Source organism: Solanum pennellii, chromosome 1, assembly GCF_001406875.1.
Source record: "Solanum pennellii chromosome 1, SPENNV200".
NCBI lineage: Eukaryota > Viridiplantae > Streptophyta > Magnoliopsida > Solanales > Solanaceae > Solanum > Solanum pennellii.
In genome coordinates, this window is record NC_028637.1 from 27,244,154 (window position 1) to 27,260,664 (window position 16,511).

The 16,511-nt window shown below is 38.7% G+C and overlaps 1 pseudogene; it reads left to right on the forward strand.

Annotated features, from left to right (window-relative positions):
• The first annotated feature begins 2,502 nt into the window (after window positions 1-2,502).
• Window positions 2,503-15,561, forward strand: LOC107019140 (annotated as a pseudogene).
• The last annotated feature ends 950 nt before the right edge of the window (window positions 15,562-16,511 follow it).

The window sequence follows — 16,511 nt, forward strand, 5'->3', positions numbered from 1 at the left end:
TTCAACACTAGTATCCCGAATAAATCTAAGTAAGACAAACACTCTCTCTCCACCAATTTCCGAGCATGGATAAAAGAGATGACCTTGGTAGGATAAGAACCACTAACACCATTCAACTAAACTCTTGGAACACCAGGCATCGCTAAAGTCACAGTCTTAGCATTACAATCAAGGAAAAAATGGTAAGGAAAAAGCCAATTCATACCCAAGATGACATCAAAGTCTACCATCCCCAGAATGATTAAGTCTACCCAAGTGTCATACCCAGCCAAAGAAATAGACAGGATTGATACACTTGATCCGCCACTAAGGGCTTACCCACGGGTGTAGAAACACGAATAGGTACATTCATGCTATCACACATCATATCAAATTTAGCAGCAAAATAGGTAGACACATAATAGATTGTAGACCCTTGATCAAACAATACAGATGCAGGTCGATGACATACTAGGAGGATACCTGTAATAAGAGCATCAAAGGTCTCCACTTCAAGTCTCCCTTGAAAAGCATAACAGTGGCTCCCTCGTCCACCTCTAGACTGGGTGGTACCTATACTCTCACTCTGTTGAGCTGTAACACCACTAGTAGAAACACTATCACCTATACCTGACTCAACTCTGCCACGACCTCTACTCTATGGTGATGGAGGTCTAGTCTAAAATGAAGAATTAGGTCGAGTCCCACCACAACCCCTTTGAGAAGTAAATTGCCGCATCAGGTGATTAGGAAATCCACAGGTAGAGCAAAGTCTCTGACCAGGGAACTACTGTGAGGACCCTGAAAACCCACTATAATTGCCACGGCCTGTAGGTCGCTGCAGTGGACCGTACAAGCACTGACCCTGGATGTAAGAACCCTTAGATGTCTGACCACCATCAGATGTCGGTAAAGATGCATGAATGGGTCCCCGCTGCTGAAAGAAACCACTCCCTCTCTGTGATCCTATACCTCTAGATGAGGCATCATGAAACTGACCTGATGTACGGGCCCTTTTAGGGCCCCCAGAATCCTCTCTCTCAATAGATTTTGCCTCTTTGGCGGCACTCACAATGGACTGGAAAGAAGCCCCCTCTCTAGATGCCCGAATCACAGCTGACCTGATGAAGAAAGTCTATCCCTTCACAAATATGCGGATCCTTTCTTTCTCATCTGGAATAATGGCTAACATATTCCTAGACAACAAATTAAAACGTGCCTCATACTCTGTAACTGACAAACCATGCTATCTCAGACTCTCAAACCTCAAGCGACTCTCCTCTCACACGCTACTAGCGATAAAACGATCATGGACTGCACTAGAAAACTGCTCCCAATTCACAAGAGGAGATACAATTAGCAAAACCCCCGAATAATTCCTCCACCATTCTCTCGCTGGCCCACGAAGATGGAGAGTAGCATATCGAACCCCATGTGACTCAGCTAATCCAACCACCTCTAGTAAATCTTGGCATGTAGTCAGAAACTCATGAGTGTCCTCACTCTTCCCACCGTGAAACTGAGGTAGGTACATCTTTCAAAATCTCTCATACCTAGGCTACTCATCCTCTATCAGAACAAACACCGGTGCAAATTGACCCCCAACTACTGGTTCAACATCATTCGGAACCGCAGGATCCACTGGTAGCTGCGCACTACATCCTGAACAATTGGAGCTTGCTGCTGCTTTTGAGTCTGAGTAAAGCCCTCCATCATACTTAATATCCTCAATAATATATCCTGAAACAAAGGTGTGACTGCAGGCTCTGGAGGAACCTGGTCCTCTCTGTCATCATTCTGAGGCTCTGGAGAGACTTCTCTAGCATGACCTCTCACTAGTGCTGCTCTACGGCCACGACCTATGGCTAGTGTCGTACCACGAGCATGATCTTTATCTCGAGCTCTACCACCACCCCTAGTTGGGGACTCAACAACTACCTCGGGAAGTGTCTCCTTTCTACCACCAGTAACATTAGCACTAATCCTCGTCATCTGTCAAAAGAGTATACAACAACTCAGTACAAAAGAAGGAAACCACGCACTATGAGAAAGAATGAACAAAAGGAAGTTTCTTAATAGTCTTTATATCCACTCAGAGATAAGTATAGATGTCTCCGTACTGATCCTTGAGACTCTACGTAAACTCGGCATGCATACACGTGAGACCTATGAACCTGGTTCTGATACCATTTTGTCACGACCCAAAAATGGGTCTAAATGCACTCGTCTTATCCCTCCAAGACAAGTCAGCCTAATACCCAACATCTAAAAAAGTGCTGAAATAAATAGAAGTCCAATAGTATTTTCTATAACGAAAACAAGTCAACTTAATTCAATCCCAAAAACCAGGTTGTCACGTGTACAAACCTCTAATCTAAATATTAGAATTGAAATAAAAATACGAGTGTTAAAAGAAGTTGTCTTTCAAGTAATAACAAAGTCATAAACTGGAGTAGAAAAGTTCGCTGAGATGACAAGCAGCTAGCTCACAATCCTCCACAAGATGCATCAGAAACGAAAAGAATGGAAGGTATCACGACGATCTGGGCTCGTAACCTACAAAAATTTGTAGAAGCAAGGGTTGAGTACAACCCAAAAAGCACACCTCTAAATACAAGTTAAGTGAACAAATTACGGATACTCCTTACACCCTCTCTGAACCTCCACACTACAGCCTAACAGTTCATAGTTTACCAAATACACAACTCAATAACCACACTCTATCAGTTTTAATATTCTCAATAGCAACTCAATATTCAAAAGTCACAAGTTTCAAAGAGAAACATCACAAGATTAGCAAAACACGTGTTCAATTTCATCAATAATAAAAATGTGTAATGCCATGAGATACAATGTCATGTATAGTGATGCAAGTCTTCCCTAACAATATACACCCCTTGTCTCTCAGTCTGGGACCCACGGGAGACATATCTGTCCATGTATCTGTAGCGGCGCATGACAAGAGCCTCGATAATAGTAACCGTAGCATCACGCCTGATACATCCCTCAAAATATAATATCCATCGCGGTGTGGATACGAACCTCGAAATGGTTCATCCTCTTATCATTTAACTCTTATCACGACCATGTCTCAGATACAAGTCAAGTGACATGCTCAAATGAAAAATGGGGAGATAACCATTTTGATAACAAAGCACAATTGGCAACAAGGAATACAACACCAACAAATAAGCAACAAGTCTCCAAATCATTCTAATCACCACACAAGAAAATACACGAATTTCATAAGCTTAAAAAGAGTTGCCTTAGCCAACCGAACAATTACTCTGGGACTTGAGCCTTTTCTTTCCGTTTGAGCTTACGAATCGATGGGATCTATCAAGTGTAGATTTTCACAATAAGGTTTCGGAACTAACAACACTCACATTATTATGTGTTTAATCTTAAACTAAAAATTCACCCAAATGTATAATCAAGTTCTTAATTCTTGATGCAACTATAATTTCAACTATTATATTGTTTAAGTTTCAAGACTAGGATTTCATCCCAATTTCTTTTCAATATCATAATTTAATTGGTACTCACAAAATGTCATTCATCCAATATTTAAATCATATACATACCAATATATCAAAAGTTGAACCATAATATAGTAACTAAGACTCTAAAAATTATGCTCGAATGAATTCATATTCACGTTGTAGAATTGTGTTCGATTTTCTTTCTTTTAAACTCCTTTCCTCTAACCAATGTATCACTCATAATGAGCCAATCATTGCTCATTATTAGTTATTCCGAAAGTATTTCAAGTCTTGCTAAAATTCCCAGAAACTTGCCAACATTCCCAGAATTCCCATCGTCACATTAACATGCTTACAACAACATGCCTAAATTTTCATTCTAATATTTATTGCACCTGATTAATTTTATCCTTTTATATAAATAATATAATGGTCTTTTAATGCCAATCAACAATTTTTCTTCACATGCCCTCAATTTGCCCACCATGAATGACCGACAGAAGAACACATTAATTGCACCGCCAAACTCAATTTCTTAAATTCATACACTATTGCCTTTAGCCATAAACAATTCAGCAATCCAATTATAATAAAGTACGAACGATTGTAACCTGCAGATCACTATTCCTTTTCCTCTCGTGTGCGTCGCTCAGGTAAGTTTTTGCCTCTCCCTCTTTTCTAAATTAATTGCTTATTAAACTGATCAAAGCCACTAACTTTTTTTTTATATATGACCCTAATAGTACATGATCTTAAATAAATGATCACTTTAGCTCACTAACTATCTGTTAATTCCATTATCTACAATTAACAATAAAGAAATTAACTCAAGTAATACGAATAATTCAAATTCTCCAAAAATTACCTCGCGGGTCATTACAGTTTTGACATCGATTTTCTCCGACTTAAAAGGAGAGAGTTTAGAATATTAAAAAAATTAATAAAATTATATGAAAAGAATTAATCTATCATCAATTGCTAGTAAAAAAAAAAAAGTGGAATTAAAAATAAAACCTATAGTAGGTGAACATAAATTTTATGAACATGCAACTAGAAGCATATTCAGACACCGGTTTGATCTAATCAACATCTAGATGTGTTTCACTAATCAATGAAATAATTCAGATATAAAATGTATTTTTGAACTTAACTTCAACAATTTATATCAAAAAATGGAATAATTTTGATACAAATATATTTTTTATACCATAACATTTTTTATAACATAACATTCAATTTCAAAAATTAGTTTATACCCTAGTAATATAAAAGACATTTCTAAAAAATATTTTTCATTCATAAATCAAACACTAAAAATCTTTTGCATAAAATTTTTTTACTGAACAACCAAATATGAGAAAATAATTAAAAGTTTATTTGTTTTACAGAAAAACATAATTAAGGTAAATATTTTTCATGCAAAACATTTTCCTTCAATCAAAACACACCCTAAGAAGAAGAAAACATTTCTACGTTTTTATTTGTTAAAGTGATTTTAGAAAAAAGAAAACAAGAATAGTGTTCATCGATAAATATGAAGAAGACGTGTTTAAAAAATATTTATTCGTAAAAGGGAATTTTGACACATTTTGTAACTATAAGAGCATTTTTGGACCAAAGTTTTGACTGCAAAGACATTTTTAGCCAAAGTATTGGCAGTAAAGACATTTCTTAGCCAAAGTATAAACGGTGGACATTCTAGCTTCTTTCAGATAGTTTGAGGATATTTTTACTTTTTTCCCATAAAAATATAATAAATAAACTAATACATTAATAAGTTTCTAGAACCTATGGTAGGTGGGCGAATATTTTATGGACATACATGCCTAAAAGTGTATCAAGACAGCCATTTAATTGAGTCAACATCTTTGTGTGTTTCACCAACTATTTTTGGCCTTTACCTTAATTAATTTATATCTTAAAATGGAATAATTTAGATATAAATATATTTTTGGCCGTAACTTTAATATTTTTAACACAAAACAAAATACAATTTGATGTCAAAATATAATAATGATGCTATAATTCCATGGGTTCATGCAAAAAACAATTTAAATAGAAATTATTCTCAACTTTTCTCCAAAAATAAAATAAAGAAAAAGTTAAGAGTATAGTGTGTGCCTTGAGAAAACCAAGAAAGACGACACCAAAGGTCCGTCATGTCGATGATGGAGACCATCCTTGCCACTGCCATTCTTACCGGTGCTACAACAACAACGATGCCTTTCACATTATCACCACCGCCGACTTTAGCTCCTCCTTTCGTTACCCTCGCTGAGTTCATCGCCACCTCCTCCCTAATTACACCTTCTAGTTTTATACCTTTTCCTCAACATTTAACTCTTCCAAATTATACCCTTTCCACCAATGATTCTATTATTTTTAATTATTCTGACTCCAATACTGAATCGATGAGAGTGATTCCGATGATCTTTCGTTTGAGTTTTTTAACTCACCTCAATTCCGTTCACCGACTCTTAAATTGTTTATCCACTCACTTTCGAGTGTGAAAATCAATGAATCACCGAAAAACTGTTCGGTTTGTATGGAGAAATTTGGAATTGATACGGAATCTTGTCAAATGCCTTGTAAGCATTTTTTCATAATGATTGTATTATTCCTTGGCTTATCCGGAGTAATACTTGTCCACTCTGTCAGTATAAATTGCTGCAAGAAGATGAATATGAACTAAAAGTGATTTTTGATGATGAATTAGTGGTAGAGAATTTCGAGAAAATTTCACAGTATGTGATGGTTTTAAAAATCTATTTAATCTAAATAATACTGTAAAATGAAAGTCTGCACCTAAAACATAAAGATGGAAGAGAACAAAATTGAAGTAGAAGAAGAGATGTTTTTATTAATGCTTCAAATTAGATATATAAAAGCCTAGAATGAAAAGTAAAAATAATAACACATGATCTAGCAGTCAGTAAATAACTCCTAAATTGAAGGAATATTGATTGTATTAAAGTGTTTACCTAATAAGGGAATACATGGGAGATATATATAGGAGATATAGGAAGGAGTACTAATCCTAATAGGACTAGGATTAAGGAGTACTAATCCTAATAGGACTAGGATTAGTACACAGTAAATACTAATATTATTTAATACTATTTATTTAATACTATCTGTTATTATCCCCCCTCAAGCTGAGCTGAGCGGAAGCGAACGGAAGCTTGGAACTAAGGTAATCGTGCTGTCGGCTCGGGAGAGGCTTGGTGAGAATATCATCCGGTTGTTCTTCAGTGGGTACATATTGCGCAGTCATGGTGCCGGCCTGAACTTCATCGCGAACAAAGAGACAATCTGTATCAACATGCTTCATTCTGGTGTGTGGGACGGAATTCTTGGCCACACAGATGGTTGATTTGTTGTCACAATAGAGAGCAGGAACAGTGTGAGTGGCGCGGAGTTCGCGAAGAATATATGTGACCCACATGGTCTCAGCAGCAAGAAGAGAAAGGGTGCGGTATTCAGCTTCAGTTGAGGACCGAGAGACCTTGGGTTGTTTTTTTGTACACCAGGAGATCAAGTTCGGTCCCAAAAAAACAAGAAACCCCAATGTAGATTTTCTGTCATTTTTATCATTCGCCCAATCTGAATCTGAGTAACCCCGAAGCTCCAAGTCCCCGGGTCGAATGAGTAAACCACGACCAAGAGTGCCAAAAATGTACCTGAGAATACGTTTTAGACAATGGTAATCATGTTCACTTGGTTGATGCATGCGCTGAGCAACTCGGTTGACAGCAAACTGGATGTCAGGACGGGTAACGGCCAGATACTGTAGAGCCCCAATGAGGCTGCGAAAGTGGGTGATATCGGCAAAGGGGGTGTTGGCTCCATTCGTAGATGAAGAGACTACCATCGGTGTTGGTTGACTGGTGCATTTTTCCAGTCCAGCTTTCTGCAACAGATCTCGAGCATATTTTGACTGATGAAGAAACAAGCCGCTGCCTGTCCGAGAAACCTCCATTCCCAGAAAATAATGTAACGGGCCAAGGTCCTTCATTTTGAAGGTAGTATGCATAGCTCGAGTGACATCCTGAATGAGAGCTGCAGTAGAGCCTGTAATAATGATATCATCTACATAGACAAGAAGAATGACTGTACCGTGTGCTGAATGTCGAGTAAACAGACTCGTGTCGTGTACGCAACACGTGAAGCCGAGTCCCTGGAGGAACATTTTCAGACGTGTGTACCAAGCACGGGGGGCTTGCTTGAGCCTATACAGAGACTTCAGGAGTTTGCAAACATGTTGAGGGAAGCGGGGATCAACATAGCCCGGTGGTTGCGTCATGTAGATAGTTTCATCAAGCATGCCATGAAGAAAAGCATTGGAAACATCCAACTGATTGATGAGCCAATTGTTGCGCACGGCGAGTGACAGTACCAGGCGAATGGTTTCCTGCCGAATAACAGGACTGAATGTCTCGAAGTAATCAAGCCCATACTCCTGATTGTAGCCTTTAGCAACCAAACGAGCCTTGTACCTGGAAATACTGCCATCCGCATTGTGTTTAATTTTGTACACCCATTTACAGCCCACTGGGTGCCGCCCATGGGGCTTAGGTACAAGAACCCAAGTTTTCTGATCAGTCAAAGCCTTAAACTCGTCATCCATAGCATGACGCCAATAAGCATTTTTTGAGGCAACAGAGTAGGTTGTTGGTTCACTATCGGGAAGGGGTGTATTTGGTAGTATGGTAGCCTGAAAGGTTTTGGGTTTAAAGATACCGGCTTTGCCACGGGTTAACATGGGATGAGTATTGGGGGGTGGCACGGGCGGTGGTGATTCGGGGGTGGCCGGGAAGGACCCAAAACGGATCGGGCTGGAGATGTTGTGGGTATGGGGTGGTTCGGGTTGGTTGTGAGTGTGGGTGGTGGTTGCGGGTGTATTGTGGGTGACGGTCGAAGGGGTGATGAGGGGTGGTTGGGTAGTGGGTGGAGGTGTGGGGGAAGGTGGTGAGGGACCCTGTGAGTATGTTGGAAAAAGGGGAAGGACGCCAATGAATGATGTATTTGTGGAGGAGGAAATAGACTCGTAGGGAAACTCATTTTCGACAAATTTGACATGACGAGATATGTAGACTTTATGAGTTTGTGGGTCAAGACAGCGATAACCCTTGGAGGTAGGATGATAGCCCAAAAAAATACAAGGACGGGATCGGGGTTGTAATTTGTGAGTAATATGAGGGCGTAGCCAAGGGTAGGCAAGACACCCAAAGACGCGGAGGTTGGTATAATTGGGAAGTTCTTGGTAAAGGAGTTGATAGGGTGATTTGTTGGAGAGAGTGTGACTGGGCATTCTGTTAATGAGGTAGTTTGCGGTGGCTAGAGCTTCTACCCAAAAGGAGACAGGGAGATGAGATTGATGTAGAAGAGTAACCACCGTTTCAATGAGATGGCGATGCTTACGCTCAGCCACCCCATTCTGTTCGGGAGTGTATGGACAGGAGGTTTGATGTATAATTCCCAGGGATTGCAGAAACTGGCCAAAGATGTTATTGACATATTCCTTTCCATTGTCACTTCGAAAAAGTTTAACATGAGAATTGAATTGTGTTTTGACCATTTTTTCAAAAGTGACAAAGGTGGTGTATGCCTGTGATTTGTGTTTTAGTGGGTACAACCAAGTGTATTTTGTAAAATCATCCACAAAACAAATATAATAGCGAAAACCAGCAAATGAAGGAACAGCAGTAGGACCCCATAGGTCAGAATGAATAAGTTGAAAAGGTGCAGTTGTACGCTTCTCAGATAAAGTAAAAGGTAATTTATGAGATTTAGCAATTGAACAGGAGTCACAATTGTTTACATGAATGGAAGAAAAACCTAATTGAGACATTAAAGAATTTATTATTTGAGTAGACGGGTGACCCAGACGACTGTGCCACAACAGACTGTGGCCATCAGCCGAAAGAGCCACCGGAGCCACAGGAACGCTTTCTGAAACTGGGTGGGCAGACGAACTTGTGCCAGGAAGAACGTACAGACCATGCTCACAGGGGCCCTGAAAAATCACCCTCTTGGTAGTATTGTCTAGGATCTGAAAATCATTAGAGGTGAACAAGAGTGAGCAATTATTGTCTTTTGTGAATTGGTGAACTGAAAGGAGATTGGATTTAATAGAAGGGACGTGGGTAAGGTTACCTAGGTGAAAGATAGCGGTGGGGGTTTTAATGGTACCCGTGCCAGTGTGAGAAATATTAAGGGACTCACCGTTGCCAACAGTAATACCATTGGAGCCATGATATGGATTTGGAGCGTTAAGCTTGGATAGATCAGAAGTAACGTGCATGTTGGCCCCAGTATCCAACAGCCATTCAGAGGAAGGGCCGGCTTGAGATGCATAATTGGCACGGTTATCACTATTTCGGCTCTCCTCATACCGAAACCAGCAACGAACAGCGGTGTGTCCTGTTTTCTGACAGATTTGACAAGTTGGACGATCCCGCTCGTAAGTGCCCTGCCCGCCGCTGGAAGATGACTGCCCGCCGCTGCCGAAGGAGTGCAGGCTGTTGTTGCTGCCGTGCTGCTGACCGTCGTACGGCGGACGACTGCCCTGCCGACCGCCGCGCCCGCGGCCTCCGCTGTTTCTGCCGTAGCCGCCGCGGCTCCCCTGCCGGCCGCCACCACGCCCCCCGCGATAGTTCTGGCTTGCGGTGAGGGCGGTGGCCGGCTCCATAACAGCGGCTTCTCGGAGAAGAAGTTTGCTCTCCAGATCCACGTTGATTTCTTCACTTTTTAGCCACGAGGAGAGAGTAGCCAGGTCAACGGGCGTTGGACTGATGCGAACCGCCTGTTTAATGGAGGAGTAAGCTGATGGGAGCCCCCGAACGACGCACATGACGAGATCTTTTTCGGGAATGATTTCGTTCACGGTGTCGAGGGCTGTGATGATGGTGGAGACCTCGTCTAAATACTCCGCCATAGTTTTCGTGCCTTTGGTAATTGTGTGGAGACGATCACGCAATTGAAAAATATGAGAGTGGGAAATTGATGCATAGCGTGTTGCGAGGGCCGTCCACAGGGCTGAAGCAGTTGTGTAGGATCGGACGTGTTTCTGAACCGTGGGAGAGATGACCGCAATCAAACATGATCGGATCTGTCCATCCACGGCTTTCCAGGAGGCATGGGCCGGATTGGTTTTTTCTAATTTGTCTGTGGCGGTGATGACTGCTGGCGGCGGTTCTGTGCTTCCATCAACGTATTTGAGAAGGTAATTGGCCTCAAGGGCTGTAAGAACGGTGATTTTCCATGTAGGGTAATTTATGTCTGATAATTTTTCGGGAATTAGGGCATGAAGATGCCTAAGAAGGAGTTTAACGCCAGAAGGAAGTGAATCGAGAGGATCCACCTCGGTTGTCATGGCTGCCGCCGCCCAAGAGAAGAGAGGGAACGATCGGTGCCCTAAAGAGAGAAAAAAAACCTAGAGAAAAGAAGATATAGGTTTTCTGGCTCTTGATACCATGAAGGAATATTGATTGTACTAAAGTGTTTACCTAATAAGGGAATACATGGGAGATATATATAGGAGATATAGGAAGGAGTGCTAATCCTAATAGGACTAGGATTAAGGAGTACTAATCCTAATAGGACTAGGATTAGTACACAGTAAATACTAATATTATTTAATACTATTTATTTAATACTATCTGTTATTATAAATAAATAGGAAAGCATTACTAACAACTAATTGACTAAGTCTTACTCACAACATATGTAGTAAAATTAAATTTTCTGCAGTTGAAAAGCAGATTCCTAAAAGTCCTCCTTGCTTGGGATACTGCAAACTACAATTTTCTGTCTAAGAAGATTGAATTTGCTGATCGGTAAAGCCTTAGTAAACACGTCTGCTAGCTGGTTTTTAGACATTTAGTAGACTAGAGTCACTTCTCCCCTTTGTTGCACTTATCCCAGGAAATAGAACTTGATGTTGAAATGCTTGTTCTTCTTGTGAAACACCAGATTGTTTGAGATTGCAATAGTTGCCTGGTTGTCGACAAGAATGATAGTACTTTCCTTCTGTTCTAAATGTAAATCATACATGATCTTTCTAAACCGCAAGACCTGGTTTACTACTCTTGTTACTGTTATGAATTCAGCTTCTGTAGTTTAATGTGCAACAATTTCCTATTTCTTAGATGACCATGAGAATATTCCTAAACCTATGATGAAACAATGGCTAGAGGTACTTCTCATATCATCTGCGATCCTGGACAATATCTATCTGAGAATCCAAGTAACTTGAAGCTTGGACACTTCTCAAACATTAATCATAATCAATAGTACCTTTGATATATCTTAATATTCTTTTTGCTTCTCTTCAATGCATTTCACTTGCACAGTGCATGAAAAAAGATAACAGACTTACAACAAATAAAATATCAGGCCTTGTTGCAGTGAGATACATTAAGCATCCAATCAAGCTTCTATAACAACCTTCATCAACTTTGTCAGCTCCATATTCTTTATAGAGCTTCTCTTTTTGATTCATCTATGTGCTCATCGACTTGCATTCCTCCATTTGAAACTTCTTCAGAATTTCCTTTGCGTATTTCTTTTGGCAAATGAACACTTCACTTTTGATTTTCTTGATCTCTATTGGAAGAAAATAGGTTACAAGACCAAGATTTGTCATCTCAAAAACATGTATCATTTCTTCTTTAAATTCCTCAACCAGCCTTTTGTTATTTCATTTTACCAGAAGATTCTCAACATAAAGTGACATAATAAGGATATCATTGTCTTTATATTTTACATACAGAGTCGATTCTGACTAGATTTTTTTAAAACCCAAGCTTAACAGATGATCATCTATCCTATTATACCAAGCTCATGGTGCTTGTTGTAGTCCATACAAAGACTTTTTTAGCAGATAGACTTTGTCTTCATCGCTGTTTTTTGAAAAATCCTAATGTTTAGTCAACACATATTTCCTCCTCTAGTATGCCACTTAAGAAAGATTACATCAAGTTGGAACACCTTCCATTCCATTTGTACTGCTATTGCGAGTAGCAATCTGATTGTGTCTAATCGTGCGACAAAAGAAAAAGTGTCAGAGTAATCAACACCATAAATTTGTTTGTATTCTTTAACTACAAGCCTCACCTTGTATTTGCTGATGGAACTATTTGCATTTAACTTTATTCTGAAGACCCATCTAACACCAATGACTTTTCTATCTTTCTTCCATTTTGGGTCTTGCATAGCTTCTACGGGGCCAACAGTTTCATAGATGGCGACATTACACCTCTGATAGATATCTGACAACAATCTTCTCCCCTTGAGTGGATGATCATCTTCTATTTCTTGATGCTAGTGTTCTGTTTTTTGCTCTTCAAGAGGGCTGATATTTGCTTCTAGAGAGCATCTTCCTAATTTCTGATAGTTCTTTCAGTCCCATTGTTCATTCTCACTAAAATGAACATCTCTTCTAATTGTCATCTTTCCTATCTGATGATGATAGACCTTGTAGGCTTTAGAAACTCCATTATTACCCACATGGATGCCTATGATTGCCTTCTTGTCAATTTTGTCACGTTTAACCCGAGGAAAATTAATAAAACAAACACAACCAAACACTTTAAGAAAACTTAGTGAAGTCTTAAACCCGTACCAAACTTCAAATGGTGTTTTATCCTTCAAAGCTTTTATTTGGAAGTCGATTCTGCATCAAAACTGTGGTATTTTCTGCCTCGGCTCAGAATATCTTGGGCAACTCCTTCTCATGCAACATACATCTGACCATCTCCATTATCCATCTATTTCTTCTATCACTAACACCATTTTTTTCTTGTTTGTTTGGTGTTGTAAGTTGATGCACATTGTCGGCCTCCTTATTGGATGAATCAATTTTCGTTGATTCCCATTAATAGACCTCAAAGCTTGAATCTTACAATTACTTTGATTTTCCACCAATTTCTTGAATTTTCAAAATACACCAGCAACTTCTGACTTGAATGTCAAGAAAAAAATCCAACAATTCTTGTAAAATGTTCAACGAAAAGAACGTAATAGATGTTATCTTGTAGTTATGGAGATATTTGAGGTCGTGCGACATCAGTGTGAACTAGTTGTAGCTTTTCTGAGGCTCTCCAGGTTGATTTGGAAATGGCATTCTGTGTTGCTTAGCAAATTGACAGGCATGCCATTCAGCAGAATTTGCTTCTAAATCAGGTAAGATCTCCACCATCTTCAACTTTTACATCTTGGCAAGCCTTTGATAATTGTAGTTCCCGAGTCTCTTATGTCATAACTCAGTGGCATTTTCTTTTGCTGAATACAACATTTGTTCTTTCTCAAATGGATCTAATGAGAAACTCTTTCCTTCCATTTTTACTTTAACCATGCCCTGCCCTGAGGAATCCTTGATAAAGCAATACTTATATTCAAAATAATGTTTGAAAGTTTTTCCTAACGATAGACCAACACTTAACAAGTTTTGGTCTAAGCCTGGTACATAAAGAACATTTGTTATTGTTTTTGTACCTGTTTGTGTCTCAACTGCAATAGTTCCCATTCCTTTTACTGGAATGTGATCACCATGGCCTATTTAAACATTGACAACTCGAGTAGGCTTCAATTCTTTGAAGAGTTCTCTATCATGAGTCATATGATTTGTGTATCCACTATAAATCAATCACGACTCGCTAGAAATGTTGCTTGCAAAATATGATGCAACAAATAGTTAATACTCCTCTTGTTCATTTACAACTCAAAAATCTACATCCTGCTTCTGAGTTTTGTTCTTACAAATGATTGCTTCATTCCCAAACTAATTGCAATTACTGCACTTAGCTTCAGGCCTTCTCCAACACTTGAAAGGTGTGCGTCCGATCTTGCGCAATGCTTACAAGGAGGGTAGTTTCCTTTAAAGCTACCTGTTTGTTTTTGTTGTTGCGTGCTTCACCTTCTCCATATATTGTATGGTATTTCTTGTTCTTCTTTTCTTATATCGTATATTATATTGATGCTTGGCAAGTAAACCTCCTTCAACAACTCCTTCTTGTATCATAACACGTCGTTGCTCTTGTCCTTGAAAGGAACTTAATAGATTTGTTAGTGTAATACTAGACAAGTCCTTAGTATTTTCTAGGTTTTAATGGTCTCCTCAAATCTTTCGGGTACCGTTACAAGAGATCATTGAATCGTTAAAGTGGAACCCATGAAACTAACATGATTGACAATGTTAAGAAGTCGGTCATTGTATTCCTTTATGGTTTCACTATCCTTCCTCTTGTGCAGCTCAAACTCACGTACTAAATTAAGCACTTGCATCCCTCGAATTCTCTCATCTGCTTCATACTAAGGCTTAAGATAATCCCATACCTCTTTCGCCGACTTCAGAGACATGATACGAGTGAAGATAGTGGATGAAACTAAAGGAAATAAACATGTTTTTGCCTTTGATTTCCTAATTTTCCTTTCCTTGTGATTATTGATTTGCGCCATAGTCATATTGTTTAGCAAGGGAGCAATGATGTATTCATCTTCTACATCCACCCACAGATCCCAAGCTTCCATATATATATCTCCATTCTATAAGCCCAGAGTCGATAACTTTCTCCACAAAAAGTTGGTGGTGCAATTGAAGAATAAATTGCTTCTTCGTTCATGGTATTCACGAAATATGATTGGCGTCCATATAAGATATCCCTTAAAAAATAAAGATCTTATACAAATTGATGGTTTTTAAAATCTACTTAAGCTAAATAACACGGGGAAATCAAAGGTTGCACCAAAAACATAAAGAAAGAAGAGAACATAATTGAAAAGGAAGAAGAGTTGTTTTTTATTAATGCTTCAGATTAGATGTATAAAATCCTAGAATTAAATGTAAAAATAATAACACATGATCTAGCAGTCACTAAACAACTTCTAAATAATAGCAAAGCATGACAAACAATTGATTGACTAAGTCTTACTTAAAACATTGACAATAAAATTAAGTTTACTTGTGTTCAAAAGCAGATTCCTAACAGTATCAACAACATCAATCTTGACTGAAGTTGGTTAGGAGGATGATCTTAGAGAAAGTGATCTGGATGCAATGCGTGATGAAGACGGTGATATAATGATGGTTGATGCTTGAAGCTCAAAAGAGAAATATATAGAAATGTATATAATTATGGGTATGATTTTATCTATAATTGTTCTGATTTTGCGAAAAAGATCAAAATTTTAGTGGGAAGTGAAGTATATTCAGTTGTCCTCTCTTATGCTGAAATATAGGATATATATGTTATGTACATTCACCCACATTGAACCCTTCTATGTCAATAGAATCTACTGTAAATTTCTATACGGAATTTTCGATTTGGTGATCTATGAAACTGTCCATAAAGCTAGTTTTAAGAGGAGTCTTTGGAATGAATAGACCTTTTATACGTAAAATAGGGAAAGAAATGATAATTAAAATTGCTAAGGATTTCAAACATTGGAAGAGGTTACAAGAAACTAATACTTAATGGTTATTGTTGTTGGTTATACCTTTTAAGACCTGACCTATTTCTACCTAATGCTCCTTGTTTGCAGTACCTAGTCTAAGAACGTGGTAACTCGTGGAAAGCATTGAAGAATGGTATTCTACTGAAGCAGATGGAGAGGACAAAATGCCTAGGTGAAATCTCTGTCGAGCAACTTACCCCGAATAACCAAGGTTTCTCTCAAACACCGAGTTGTACCCTGTGGCTTTGCCCAATCACTCTCTCGATCTGAAATCTGGGAAAGGTAAAATCGTATTTGCAGCTACAACCTCATTTAGTTAAAACACAACTACAAAGTTTAATCACATTTAAACAGTGAATATAATAAGAATAAGCAACACCCAACAATAGATTTAACTCATATGCACAAAATCACACCCAAAGAATCGGGGTTTTAGCTAGACATAGAATAAAAGACTAAAATGGTAACAAATCGAAGTAACATGAATTGTTATGATTTATTTTCTCTTGAATTAAGTCTAGAATAAAGAATTTCCAAAACCACTTTTGATTTCTTCAAGATGAGAATCTCAAAATATCCAAGGTTCAAAAGTAA